This window comes from Gossypium raimondii, chromosome 6 (genome assembly GCF_025698545.1).
Source record: "Gossypium raimondii isolate GPD5lz chromosome 6, ASM2569854v1, whole genome shotgun sequence".
NCBI lineage: Eukaryota > Viridiplantae > Streptophyta > Magnoliopsida > Malvales > Malvaceae > Gossypium > Gossypium raimondii.
Window position 1 is genome coordinate 31988458 of NC_068570.1, and position 15806 is coordinate 32004263.

General features: G+C 33.3%; 1 non-coding gene across 1 annotated transcript; it reads right to left on the reverse strand.

The window, feature by feature from the left end:
* Positions 1 to 1610: 1610 nt before the first annotated feature.
* LOC128042219 (small nucleolar RNA R71) lies at positions 1611 to 1717 on the reverse strand. Its single transcript, XR_008197423.1, has one exon. It is a non-coding gene; the product is annotated as a small nucleolar RNA R71 (small nucleolar RNA).
* Positions 1718 to 15806: the final 14089 nt, after the last annotated feature.

Here is a 15806-nt window from a genome sequence, read left to right on the forward strand (position 1 = left end):
TCGGTTCAACAGAATGAGCAGAGAAGAAGAGGAGCGCACTAGTCTAGTTTTAAAGAAATACTAGATTTGCTTCCTAGTTCCCTTCTCTTTAATTTTCTTGTTTATGTGGTGAATATGAATATGAATAATTCTTGTGTTGTTTTTCTTGTTCTAATTAAAATGGCTTAAATTTAATTTATGTTAGATTGATTTCATTCTGTCCACTTAAATTATTAAAATCATGTTTGTGTTGTTATATGCCTTGGTAAGTTGTTCAATTAAATAAAATCATGCTTATGTTGTACTTGCATTATAAAATGTAAGGTAATGATGAATTAATTATTAAACATATTGAAATTGTAATTAATTGACACAATATTTAATTGGTGCATGTTTAATCTTCTAAGGTAGTTGAAGGTTAAAATAGCTACTGTATTAAATGGTGCATTAGCCTTGCATAACTTGCAAGGTTATTCGATTAAATTGTTTCAATATAGAAATATGTTGTTACCTCACTTAATTTTATATGCTCCTATGAAGATTGATTAATTGTTTTAATTGGCATTGAGAAATGTTCAAGAGATTGGTTAATTTAGTAAGTATGTATGTGCGTAGTTAACAAATTACCAAGTTGCCGTGAAAATATTCGTAACAACATGAACATGGATTTAGTAATTCTAAGTTAAGAAATGTAATCTATTTAAAACAGTTATATCATATTGATTAAAACTCATCTTTTTGAAATCGTGCATTGGAATTTTTACTTTTTATTTCTATTACTTATTTAATTTTTAGTTTTTAAATTACTGTTTCAAAACAACATATTTTCTCATTACCAAAGCGTTTGATTTACATTTCATAAATATTTTTCGTTCACAGTCCCTATGGGTACGATAACTCGACATTTACTTATCACTTTATTACTTGACAACGATTGGGTACACTTGCACATTTCTGTCGTTCCAAGTTTTTGGCGCCATTGTCGGGAACTGTTTTAAAAGACATTATTTGTGAAATTGTTAATTTTGCATTTTTTTTATTTTTCTTTTTAATTTTAATTCCATTATTTTTCTATGATTGTTTCAGGTGTTTATGAGTATTGATCGAATTATTTACTTACTCCTTGTAGACCTTGAAATTGAAAAGACTTTCTAACAAAGATGAAGACAAGCAGTTCAGAGAAGGACCGAAGAGATGATCTTTGAAATTCAGAATCAAGGAAATGGAGCAAATCATGCTCAAAATTCTATCGCTGATTATAGGGATGAGCTCTAAGATAATATTCGATGCTAATGTTTCATGAGCTTAATACGGGTATTAAGAGGCCCAAAATCAAGGCACAACAATTTAAGTTGAAGCCAGTCATGTTCCAGATGTTTCAGACAGTGGGCCAATTCAGTGGAATACCTACCGAAGATCCTCACCTTAACTTAAGATTGTTTATGGAGGTGAGCAATTTTTTCAAATTAGCTAGAGTACCCAAAGATGCACTACGATTAAAGATGTTCCCATATTCACTACGGGATAGAGGTGGAGCCTAGTTGAACTCATTGCCACCAAATTCCACTACCACATGGCAAGAGTTAGTAGAAAGATTCCTTACGAAGTACTTCCTACCTAGCAAGAATGTTAAGTTGAGGAATGAGATCACTACCTTCCAACATACGAATGATGAGTCTTTGTATGAAGCATGGGAAAGATTTAAAGAACTATTACGAAGATTCCCTCATCACGAAATCCTTTATTGCATCCAATTAGAGACATTCTATAATGGTCTCAATGCTCACACGAGGATGGTAGTGGACACTTCTGCTAATGGTGTTCTCCTTTCTAAGTCTTATAACGAGGCTTATGAAATCATATAGAGGATTGCCAGCAAAAATTATCAATGGCCAACCAATCGAGTAGCATCAGGAAGATGAGCCGCTGCAGTACATGAAGTGGACGCTTTCATTTCACTTGCATCTTAGGTATGCTTGATATCCTCGATGCTTAAAAACTTTACTACTAATGGGTTTAATAAGTTTATAGCTCAGCCACTGAATAAATTCAAAATGTAGCATGTGTTTATTGTGGGGAAGGGCACTGGTTCAAAGAATGCCTATCAAACCTAGAATCCGTGTATTACATGGGTAACTAGAACCAGAACTGAGGAAGGCAAGGACTACAATCTAATTTTGATAACCCATCTTGGTGAAACCACCCAATTTCTTTTGGAGTAACCAAGGGGCTGGACCCAGTAACACTTATGCATAACCTAGACTGACTCAGCCACCTGTATTTACCCAACAAGTTCAGAAACAACCTCAAGTTAAACCTTCCAATAGCTTAGAAAACCTGTTGAAGGAATACATAGTGAAAATTATGCCTTAATCCAAAGCTAACCAGCCACAGTGAAAAACCTGGAAAACCAAATGGGCCAGCTTGCAACTAAATTTAGGAACCGACCACAAGGTGTTTTGCCTAGTGATACAGAGAACCAGAGAAATTCGGGGAAAGAGCATTGTAAAAAATTGACATTTAGTTGTGGAAAAATGTTAGAGCCCAACACTGTCGAAGTTGAAGAAGAACAAGCTGATGCTCGAAATAAAGTGGAAGTCCAACCAAGTGTTGAAATTCTAGCTTAACCAGAACCAGAACCTGCAAAACCAGATAAGGTACTTCTGAACCAGTCAATTTCAATAAACTAACAACTTTTTTAGATGCAGATTTGCCATAAAAGATGAATCAACCGATTCAAGTTAAGAACCCTCCAGCACCCTACCCTCAAAGACTTCAAAAGCAGAAGCAGGAATTCCAATTCAAGAAATTCTTAGATGTACTCAAGTAACTTCATATTAACATCCCATTGGTAGAAGCACTTGAGAAGATGCCAAACTACGTTAAATTCATGAAGGATATCATATCCCAGAAATGAAGACTTGAAGAATTTTAGATGGTAGCTCTGACAAAGGAATGCAGTGCATATCTACAAATTAAACTACCCCCAGAGATGAAGGGCCCTGCATGTTTTACCATACCTTTCAACGTTGGACCAACTTATTACGGTAAGGCATTATGTGATTTGGGTGCAAACATTAAGTTGATGTTCATGTCTATATTTAGAAAGTTGGAGAAATGTGAAGTTAGACCAACTATGGTCACGCTTCAATTAGCAGATCGATCCTTAGCACATCCAAAAGGAAAAATTAAGGATGTATTGGTACGTGTAAACAAATTTATTTTCCCTGCTCACTTTGTTATCTTAGACTTTGAAGCAGATAAAGAGGTGCCAATAATCCTAGGAAGACTATTCTTAGCAACTGGAAAGACCCTTATTGATATGCAGAAGGGCGAGCTTACTATACGTGTTCAGGATGATCAGATAACTTTTAATGTTTTTAAGTCTATGTGATTCCCTGACACAATTGATGATTGTTCTGCAGTATCTAAGTTAGAAGATTTAGTTGTAGAATGGGAACTCAACTATGTTGAGGGCCCATTGGAACAAGTTTTGATGAAAGACCCTCCACGTGATGAAAAGGGAGAGGAAAACTTATCTTTGCTATAAGCTAACCAGAAGGGATTTAATCCACAATCCCATTTTAAATATTTGGAATTAGAAAATAGAGATTATGTTCAACCAAAAGCATCGATCGAAGAGCTACCTAAATTAGAACTTAAGGTACTTCCTTTGCATTTAAAATATGTTTATTTAGGTAACATTTTGACTTTTCCTGTGATTGTATCAGCAGAGTTAACTGAAGAACAGGAAGAGAAACTTATTTCAGCATTGAAACATTTCAAGAAGGCTATCGGATGGACCATAGCCGATACTTGTGGTATTAGTCCAACCGTATGTATGCATAAAATCGTACTAGAAGATGACGAGAAAGGGACAATCGATGGACAATGGAGACTGAACCTCATTATGAAGGACATGGTAAAGAAAGAAATTATTAAGTGGCTAGATATGGGTAATTTACCCCATCTTAGACAACTTATGGGTAAGTCTGGTCCAGTGCGTGCCAAAGAAACAAGGTATTATAGTCGTTGAGAACAAAAATAACGAGTTAATACCGACCAAAACAGTTACAGGATGGAGAATTTGCATAGATTGCCAAAACTTGAACAAGGTAATTAGAAAAGACCATTTTCCTTTGTCGTTCTTGGACTACATGTTAGATAGACTCGCGGGGTGAGACTATTATTGTTTTCTTGATGAGTACTCAGCATACAATCAGGTCACAGTAGCACCAGAGGATCAACACAAAAGAACATTCACATGCCCATGCTGTACATTTACATTTAGACGCATGCCATTAGGTTTATGTAATGCACTTGCTACATTTCAAAGATGTATGATGGTTATTTTCACTAACATGGTTGAGAAGTAGTTGAAATTTTTCATGGACAATTTTTTAGTATTTGGAGACACTTATGATGATTGCTTAGTCAATCTAGCCAAGTTACTAAGGCAGTGTGAAGAAACAAACCTAGTACTAAACTGGGAAAAGTGTCATTTCATGGTACGGTAATGTATTGTTTTGGGGCATAAAATAACGAGACAAAGGATCGAGGTAGACAAAGCAAAGGTAGATTTCATTGAGAAACTTCCACCTCCAACATCTGTAAAGAGTGTTAGGAGCTTTTTGGGACATGCTAGATTCTATCGAAGATTCATCAAAGACTTCTCCAAAATTGAACCTTTATGCAAATTATTGCAGAAGGACAAAACATTCTACTTTGATGAAGAATGTTTGAAAGCTTTTAATGATCTAAAGAATCAGTAGTTTTGGCACCAATTATCATTACACCGGATTGGGATTTACCATTTGAATTAATGTGTGGCGCAAGTGACTTCACGGTAGAGGTTGTGATGGGCCAACGAAGGAACGAGGTTGTCCATCCTATCTACTATGCAAGTCAGACTTTGACGAGAGATCAACTAAATTATACGTTAACCAAGAAAGAGTTACTTGCTATTGTATTTGTTTTTAACAAGTTTCGATCTTATCTTTTAGCTACCAAAGTGACTGCCTATACGGATCATTCAGCAGTTAATTATTTACTTGCAAAGAAATATGCCAAGTCGAGATTGATACGATAGGTAATTCTACTCCAATAGTTTGATCTAGAAATTTAAGATCGAAAAGGGGTAGAAAACCAGGTAGCAGATCACTAATCCAGATTTGGAGCCATGAGAAGAAACTTCTTCTCCTTTACCCATCCAAGAGACATGTCTGGATGAGCACATAGTTAAGGTAAATCATGTCCATAACACCCATTAGTTTGCTAATTTTCCTATATATTTATCTTATGGTTTGATGCTGATTGATACGATGTATCAACAAAGGAAAAGTTTCTTCATGATGTGACGTACTATTTCTGGGAAGAGTCATATTTGTTCAAAAAGTGTGCAGATCAAATGATCAAGAGATGCGTGGTAGAAAATGAGGTACATAAATTTTATATCATTGTCACATAGCTTTGAATGCCGGATTCTTTTGGTTAAATCTATTTAAGGATGCATATTTCTATATAAAGAGTTGTGATCGATGCTAGAGGGTTGGAAACATCACCAACAGAAATGAGATGCCCCAAACAAACATTATTGAGGAAGAATTATTCGATGTTTCGGATATTGACTTTCTCGGTTCATCTCTCCTTCTTTTCATCACAAGTATATATTGGTAGCAGTAGACTACATATCTAAGTGAGTTGAGGTTGAGCCATATCCGACGAATGATGCCAAGTTCATGATGAAGTTTTTCCAGAAACATGTGTTCACAAGGTTTGGAAATCCTAGGGCTATCATCAGTGATGAGGGGTCCCATTTTGTGAACAAATGGTTAAAATGGTTGCTCGATAGAGACGGAGTGAAGCACAAGGTTGCCACATCTTACCATTTGCAGAAAAATGGGCAAGCTTGTAACACCTCTAACCCGTATCCATTGCCAGAATAAGGTTACAGAGCATTACTGAAAAATCAAAGCTTAAAATATTTTATTTCGAACATTTCATAAATCATTGCAATTATCAATCAAACTCATACATAATGTCCCTTATTCAAGCCCTTGAGGCCCTAGAAACACTTTAGAATCGATCCAGGACTAAATCGAAAACATTTAGAACTTTATGGAAAATGATAGAAAAACTCACACTATAGAGGTCACACGGTCGTGTGACACACACGGCTGAGACACACGCCCGTGTCTCAGGCCATGTGGACATTTGAAGCAAGGACACATAGCCATGTCCTATCCCATGTCCATACCCGTGTAACTCTCTAACTTAGGTCACACGGCCAAGCCACATGCCCGTGTGCTAGGCCGTGTAACTCTTAAAATGAAACCTTTAAAAACCTACAAGGGACACACAGTCGCATCACATGGCTATGTGTCACACACGGCTGAGACACACTCCCGTGTCTTAGGCCGTGTGGACAAGAAATAGGTCATTTTCAAGCCATTCCCCTCACCCAAAACATGCTCATACATACAAGCCATTTGCACCTATTTCAAGCATTCAAAAGTGTAACTAAAACATTCATAATAAAGCTTGACCAATATGATATTTATCTATACTACCAATATGCCCAAAAGGCACCTCAAAAGTAAGCACTCAACTTAACAACACATATGTATAATTGATCACCTTGCTAACATTTTAAAACACACTAGACATAACTTATACCAAGTCATTAGAACTTATAATTTAAACCATTGTTTTCATGCATCCCGAATATACATATATCTAACTTTTATATATATTTGACCATATTTCATCCGTATATAGCTTAATTTTATACCAAGCTATACCATAATTGACCAGAAGCCAAATTTACATTCAAACATACCAAATGGGTCATAATCCAACCAATTATACTTGACTAAATTCCATATCAAATCATGCCCTAAATGATTATTTTTTCAAGCATGCCAACACTTACCACTTTGGCCATGAAAACCATGCATCAATTTGATCGTATAAACACCAATCATTAAGCTTTAAAGTGGCAAAAGCACACCAACCATCAAGGCATCAAAATAAGATAAGTTTCACAAATTCAAAGCAATATTACATGCCAATATCATTAACTAAACAATAGACATAGTCCACCTATACATGCCATTATAACCATAACCAAAGCATCAAAATCTACCAATAAAATCAATGGATAGTGTGATGGATCTCTGACTAGCTTCCAACCCGATCGAGCTTCCGATAATTTGTAAATTAAAGGAAAATAACTACGTAAGCAATGATTGCTTAGTAAACTCGTATAAAATTTAAGCATAATATTTCATTTCAATAATAAAATTTATAGGTTAAATATAAACCTATACCAATGCCTCAAGACTTAACAAACCATAATCATCAACTCACAAATGAATAAGTTCATTAATGTCGATATTTATTGACCATTCATAACATGATAGGGTTTTATGAGACATAATATATAATCATCAACCTTTTATAAGATTATAAATCTTTCTATTTACTTGCTTTCCATTCCATCCCCAACGCTTATCATAAGCCTAAACAACATTATTAATTCGTAGATTCATCCATAGCATAAACAATTTGCTTACATAAAATTACATCATTTATCACATTGAATTTTTATAACATCACAAGACATCCCAATTATGTACTTACTATTTCATTCCATTTTCTTACCCATTTCATATGCATAGTACAAGCATAATCATAAAATCAATCATATCCACAAGCTTGGAATAAGCCTAAGCACATCAACAACACATGTTAGTTCATTTAAACATGATTCATATGAATTTGACATGGATAACTATTATACTTGAGCATGATTCAATTGGATTTATCATCCATCTCAACATAACATAATTTTCATGTAGCTCACCATTTCAAAGTCTTTCATACATACATGTCTTGGTTCATATTGAACACTTACCATTTCATTTGCATAACACATAACATTAACCATAGCCTCAAGCTAGTGATTAAACTCATAACTTAGCAATATCATCATATGGTAAGATATGGTACATAAATATAACATCACTTAAATCATACTTTTCATAATCATGAATGTTTATAATTTGATCATCGATACATCATACATTTCGATAATTTTCGTAGTGAAATCAATCGGAACCCTTACTGGTTCATCCCTTTTTTATGCTCCTTGAACCATTTAGAATAATATCGGATATGCGGGAAAGCTGACACAAAGTGTGCTAAACGATGGTCGAAACCATCCCTTTTCCTTAATCGATGGTCAAAACCATCCTTTTTCATTAATCGATGATCAAAACCATCCCTTTTTATAGATGCTCGTACGAGCCATAAATGGGTCTGCTCACACAAGCTGTCGATCGGAACATAGCTACACGGTGATGCTCACACAAGTTGTTGAGTATTCGCAACAAATGCAAGAACCCAGCCACCAGTAGGAAATTCAGGACCAGCACTCAAAACATGATAACCCTAATGACATGTCATCTGTATCCTATATATTCCTAAGGTTCAAACAAGGCTCGATAGTCGTCGTACATCATTAAATTTCCATAATTTCTTTACATGATAAATTTCATAATAACATATATATTGATTCAATCAAAATAGAATCACATACTAACATTCAATTTATTCAACATTATGCAGAAATTAGTTCATACGAACTTACCTGGCTAATTTGCAGGAATAACAAAGTAAAGGGCTTTTTGGTAATTTTCCATTCTCCTCGATTTTCCACTCGATCCTAATCTAAATTAATAATTTTATTCAATCTATTGATTCAGACAGTAAAATAATGTGTTTATGAAATTTAGTAATTTTTGACATTTTTACAAAATTGCCCCTAATAGTTTACTTTTATTCAATTTAGTCCCTGAGCCTAAAACACTCTAATTAACCATTTTTAATGCCAATTCATATCAGTCAAATATTCATGGCACACAAAAAAACTCACATTTGTAATAAGTTCACATCAAATCCGTGTATTTTTACTATTTCAACAATTTAGCCCCTAATCGTTAAATTCATCAAAAATCACTTAAAAAATTACTTTTAAATACCAACTAACACTTCAAGTTCATCTTTTAACATCTAAAATCACAAGGTTCATCAATGGAAACATTCAACATCTTTAATAGTTTCAAAATCGAAGGTAAGGGTTAGCTGGACCTAGTTGTAACGATCTCAAAAACATAAAAATTATTAAAATCGGATAGCTTAGGGACATATATGCAAAGAAACATGGTTAGCCGAGCTTCAAAATCTCTCTTGGTGGTTCGGTAAAGAACAAAACCAAATAGGGAAGAAAACTATTATGTTTTCTTTATTTTATTAACCTTTTATTTTATTTTATTAATAAAATAACATATGAAACATTATAATTAAAAGAAATTAAAGCATCCAATCGTCCCAATATCTTTAGGATGGCTAGTTTACTCAATAAGGCCATCCAATTATAGTTCTTTAACCAATTAACACCTTTAAGCTAATAGCAATTGACTTTTTCAACTTTTACAAGTTAGTCCTTTTTGCTTAGTTAACTATCAAAACATTCAAATATTCAAATTTCTTAATGAAACTTTAACACTACCTTAATAACACTTCGTAAATATTTATAAAAATATTTACGACTCAGTTTATAGAAACGATGTCTCGATACCTCATTTTCTAAAACCACTTAACCTTAGGGTCTTACCACTTGAACTTAATAAATCGCTTATATAACATAAATTATCAAATCAAAAACCTTTTAAAATCACATTTTACTCGTAAATATTAAAGAATAATATTTATGAACTTACTCGCCAAATTTGGTGGCCCTAAAACCACTATTTTCAACACCACTGAAAAACGAGTTGTTACAAAGCTGAATTAGCAAACAAAGAGATCAAAGGTATACTCGAGAAGGTAGTTTGTCCAAACCGATGAGACTGGTCCAAAAGACTGGATGATGCTTTACGGGCCTACAGGACAACATAAAAGAAACCTTTAAGGATGTCTTCTTATAGGTTGGTTTTTCGGAAAAGCCTATCATTTGCCTTTAGAGTTAGAACATAAAGCTTATTGGGCTCTCCAACAGCTCAACTTGGATCTCAAGCTTGCTAAAGAGAAATAGATGCTTCAAATTAACGAGTTAGAAGAGTTTCGAATGCTCTCAGATAAAAATGCCAAACTATTCAAGGAGACACTAAAAAGATGGCATGACAAGCACATTAGGGTTCGGGAATTTGAAGCAATTCAGCAAGTCTTGTTGTTCAATTCCAGATTAAGGTTCTTTCCAGGTAAGGTAAAATCACATTGGTCCGGTCCATTCACTATTCATCAAGTCTTCACATATGGGGTTGTTGAACTTCATGGTAAGAGAGGTAATTTCAAAGTTAACACTCAGCGCTTGAAACATTATTGGGGGGTTAAAATCGAGCTAGATAAAACCTCATTCATTTTATCGAATTCCTAAATTGTTGTTTTTCTTTTAAATAAATGACTTAGGCTATATTTTTTGGATGAGTATGTCAAAATAAATTATGTCTAGGAGATTGGAACTTAAGCGGGACCGCTTGTGACCCCTCCAATCTTTCCTGTGAATTGATTTTAACATAATCTTTCGGGAAAATATTTCCTAAGTGACAAAATAAATTTTTAATTTTTCAAATAGAAGGGTCAATTTTGATCCGAGTTTTAGTTTGTAGCTCAATTTTCAAATTATCTTTAAGTCAAGGGACTTAATTCAATTATTTGAAAAAAATTATTGTTATTTTTGTATAAATTAAAATTAGTTGTCTTTTTCGTAAATATTTAAAAAACGTTAAAATAAAGATTTTTTTCTTTTTAATAAATAAGATGATAATAACTAATGTATAATTAATTTTATATAATATATATTAATTGTTATCAACTTTGTATAGGATTAGAATTATTTAATATTTTTAAGAGTTTTTATTTTAATAAATAAAGTAATAGAAAATAATATATTAATAGACATTATATTATATATTAATTGTTATTTAATTTATATAACATTAGGACTTAGAATATTTTACTATTAATTTGTTCTAAAATTTGGGTTGAACTTCCCCATACTCCCACTTTAAATATCACCTTCACCTTCTTCCATCAATCCTAACACCCTCCACCCTCTAAACACCCTAGCTCTGCACGTCCCAAGTTGCTAGTAGCAGCAATCGCAAGCTCCAATTGCACCCACCACCACCTTGCACACATAATCACTCGCATTAGCTTCTTGGCAAATCTGCTCGTAGAACCTTAGTCCTCATCAGCTCACGCGCCCTGCTGCCGATGCACCAGCTCATCTGCCCTTGCATGCTGCTACTGTTACCTCAAGTTACTGTTGCTTCCTGTCCCTAGCCGGTGCATACTACTACTCAAACTCCAGCCTTCGCAAGCCGTTGTTATCCCTAGCCATCACACACTACTTCTTGCCTTAACTCGTGCACACCCTTGCACCATACCATCATCACAAGTTACGACGACCTCAAGCCATAATCCATCAACATTACACCTCTAAGATTCACCAACCAATTACCCTCTAACCAACCCTGAATCAATATCTTTAGCTTCTCATTATATTTATTTTATTGAGTTCTTAATTTTTATACAAAGGTGGTTAATCATGCCTCGCAAAAGAACTTGTGCCTCTTTACAAGTTGAAGAATCACAAGACAAATTCCACTGTGAATAAGCCAAAGCGAGATACGACAACATTTTAAAGAATCAACAAATACACCCAGAAAAAGGCTTTACATTGAAAGAAAGTAATTACACTAATTTCATGGCGAGCATTAGAAAAGTTACTGAAGCTTTATATTGGGAAGTGTTTTGTGAGAAAAGACCTTGTGTAGATGAAGAGCTAGTTTGTGAATTTTATGCGAATTTAACCTCAACTTAATTAACAAAAGTTTTTTCCGAGGAATCAAGGTACCAATAAAATCAAACACTATTAATGAATTCTTTGACTTGCCGGACTTTGAAAACGATGAATATTCTTCTTTAATGGAAAATATTGAGGCTGAAAAGTTGCAAGAAATTCTCGAAGAACTTATAGTTCTAGGTTCTAAGTGGACTGTGTCAAAGCATGGAACTCACACTTATTGTAGAGAATATTTGGCACCACTAGCCAAGATTATAGCCAAGGTATAATCATAGACTGGGACCTCTTCCAAGTAGTAGGAGATTTTTTTCTGCAATGAGCTGAATCGAGTGAGGATCCCGAAGAAGATGAGGATCCCACAGAGATCGAACCAATATAGTTAGCTGAAACCCCTGATAAGGCAAAACCAACTGAACCAATGACCGAACTTAACATGGCGACCTCAACATTCAGAACTCATTCACCTCGCCCAGATCTTTGTAATGAGTTACCAAAGCTGATGGACCTAATGCAACATATGCAATGGCAGCAACAAGCTTACTGGAGATATTCAAAAATACAAGATGATTAAATGAGAAACGCTTTTATGAAAATATTCCATGACTCAATTATTTTTGTGCTTGATTTTCCAGATTTTATATTTGAACCATGGAGTCTAATATCGAAGAGGGAACGAGGCAATTCAACCAAAAATAATTACAATGGAGCAAAAAATGAGTCGGATTCTGAGGAATATACAAATAAAAAAAAGGGGGATCTTTACTTTATTTTATTTTATTTCTTACGATATTTTAAAGTTTTTAAGATTAGGTTCTTTTAGAATTTTATCTCTCACATAATAAAATAAGAGGTGGAAATCATCAATAAAATTGAACAAAATTGCAAAATAAGAAGTGTGGCAATAGATATGTACATGTCTAGGATTGGATTTGCCTTGGACAAGCTTTGTATTTAAGCAGTTAAACTTGACTCACCTCATTTTCCTAGGGTCCTACCTAGTGTACAATATCTATTCACTTCTATATTTCTGTTCTCTCAATTGTTTTTAACAATAGGGACATTGTTCATCTTAAGTAGAGGGACCAAAAATTGAAATTTTCTTTCAAAGATACATTATTCTTATAATTATGATTAAGTTATATTTTGTTCAAAATTTTGAATTTTTAATTATGCCAACTTCTAGTATAAATAAAGTTCTATTACCTCAATAATTGCTATGTTAGCTGAACTATGACATAATGTTACTCTTAATAAAGTTTGTAAATCATACCATAAAATTTTTAATTCTTTAAGAGAGCTAGACATGCATGAAAATTTAAGTCTCTAGGTCTAACTTAGTAATTTCTTGAGGCGAAATCCTAGGAAGCATGGAATTTTGAAAATGACTTAGGAAAACTTTTGTTTGGAACATTTGAGCCTTTCAAGCCAAGCTTAATGAATATTTATCCCTTGAAACCCAACTTTGAGACTATATGACCTAATTATATTTCAACCTTTGCAATATTTAACCATCTCACTTCTCTCATAATTATCTCTAAATTGTCTCAAACACTAGACTCAGTCTATCCAGAATATTGTCTGAAAATAAGTTTGGAGGAGTTGAAAAGAAGTATCAAATGCTCAAAAAAATTGTAGTACATACAGTAAAATGCTCGTGTTAAAAAAGAGAGCATATGTACTTAAAAGAAATAGATGTACAAAAGAGCATGTGAAAGCAAAATGAGTTGGTGTATTGAAGATACTTATTTCGAAGGTACGATGCAAGCTGGGTCTAGGGTTTTTAGCTTAAATTTATCTATCCTTTACCTACCCCTAGCCTAGCCACGTTACAACCTATTTAAAAGACATTTCAGTTTAGATTTTTGTACTGCCTACATTAGTGGAGAGAAATTTCTAAGTTCAACATATGAAGACATAAGTTAAACTAAGTGATTGTAGTTTAGTCTTAAATAAGGGAATGAAAATTAAGTGGTAAGGATTAGCATATCTTTATTGAGAAAACATTTAGTTTATTATTGCTAGCATGATAACAATTGATAATACTTCGAACAATATGTATACTTGAGTTGCATAATTTCAAAATTCTTGCTCTTGAACCTAATTACACTAAACACATTATTATAAGGGGGAAATGACATTTTTCAATGGTGATTTCAAACCACTTTATCTTTACAATTTGTGCATTACTCGAGATGAGCAATGAATTAAGTTTGGGGGTGTGGAAACACAAAATTATACAGACTTTTTCAACACCTTTTGAGCTCTAATTTATACAGTTCGATAGTAATATTTGTTGAAATTTATACTTTATTTATAAAATAATTAAGTTGCACTTAAATTATTAAAATATTGAATTTTAATTATTTTATAATAATTTTTGACAAATTTAGTTTATTTTCGATAGTTTTGTACAAAATGTGAAAATTGGCTCGGTAGACACCTCGAAATGCTTCAATTGCTGGGAAAATTTTTGCATCAAGTGAATCAAAAGCATGACTAAATTATTTTATAGCCAAGGACGGTCCAAATAATGCTTATTTTATTTACTTTATATTTAATTTTTATCCAAAATTAATTAGGTTGAAAATTAATATAAAGCCTGAAAGAGAAAGTCCTAGTATGCTAAGTATATAAGACTGATCCACCAAGCAACTTTTTAGCCCAAAACTGTCCCTTTGGATGATCCAATCAGCTGATTTTAGCTGAATTTATTACTTTCAAAATGGTCATTGAGCTTCTCCTAAATGTTTTTCAAACCCCTCCACATCCTGTGCCTTTTATCTTTTTGCCCCAGGCTCAATATAGCAAAGTTGAAACATTCAAAATTTGCCCCATGTGTAGCTGACCAAGGCAGGGTGAATGGATGAAATTTATTTTCTATTTTTAGCCGCCATTCACACCTATAAATTCCCCTCTTTCCTTCTCATTCAACACACCATTCATCCCCACACATCTCTCTCACTTTCTCTCTTCCTTTCCCTTCTTTGTTTTCCAATTTTTCTTGTTTCATTCCTTTGTTGATTTCCCTCTTAGAAAAGATCTTTCATCCACCTTCGAATAGCAGCATTAAATTTTTCATGGATGCCTCAATTCAATAGAACAAGCAGAGAAGAAGAGGAGTGCACTAGTCTGGCCTTCGAGAAATACTAGATTTGCTTCCTAATTTTCTTTAATTTTCTTGTTTATGTTGTGAAGATGAATATGAATAATTGTTGTGTTGTTGTTCTTGTTCTAATTAAAATGACTTAAATTTAATTTGTGTTAGATTGATTTTTTTCTGTCCATTTAAATTATTAAAATCATATTTGTGTTGTTATAGGCCTTGGTAAGTTGTTCAATTAAATAAAATCTTGCTTATGTTATACTTGCATTATAAAATGTAAGGTAACAAATGAATTTATTATTAAACGTATTGAAATTGTAATTAATTGACACAATATTTAATTGGAGCATTTTAATCTTCTAAGATAGTTGAAGGTTAAATTAGCGGCGGTATTAAGCAGTACATTAGCCTTGCATAACTTGTAATATTATTGTGATTAAATTGTTTCAATATAAAAATATATTGTTACGACACTTAATCTTATATGTGCTTATGAAGATTGCTTAATTGTTTGAATTGGCATTGAGAAATGTTCAAGAGATTGGTTAATTAAGTATGTATGTGCGTAGTTAACAAATTACTAAATTGCCGTGAAAATATTCGTAATAACATGAACATGGATTTAGTAATTCTAAGTTAAGGAATGTATTCAATCTTACACAATTATGTCATATTGATGAAAACTCATCTTTTTGAAATCGAGCATTGAAATTTTTACTTTAAATTTTTATTACTTATTTAATTTTTATTTTTAAACCACTTCTTTAAAACAATATATTTTTCCCAGTACCAAAGCGCTTGATTTTCATTTCATAAATATTTTTCGTTCATAGTCCTTGTGAGTACGATAACTCG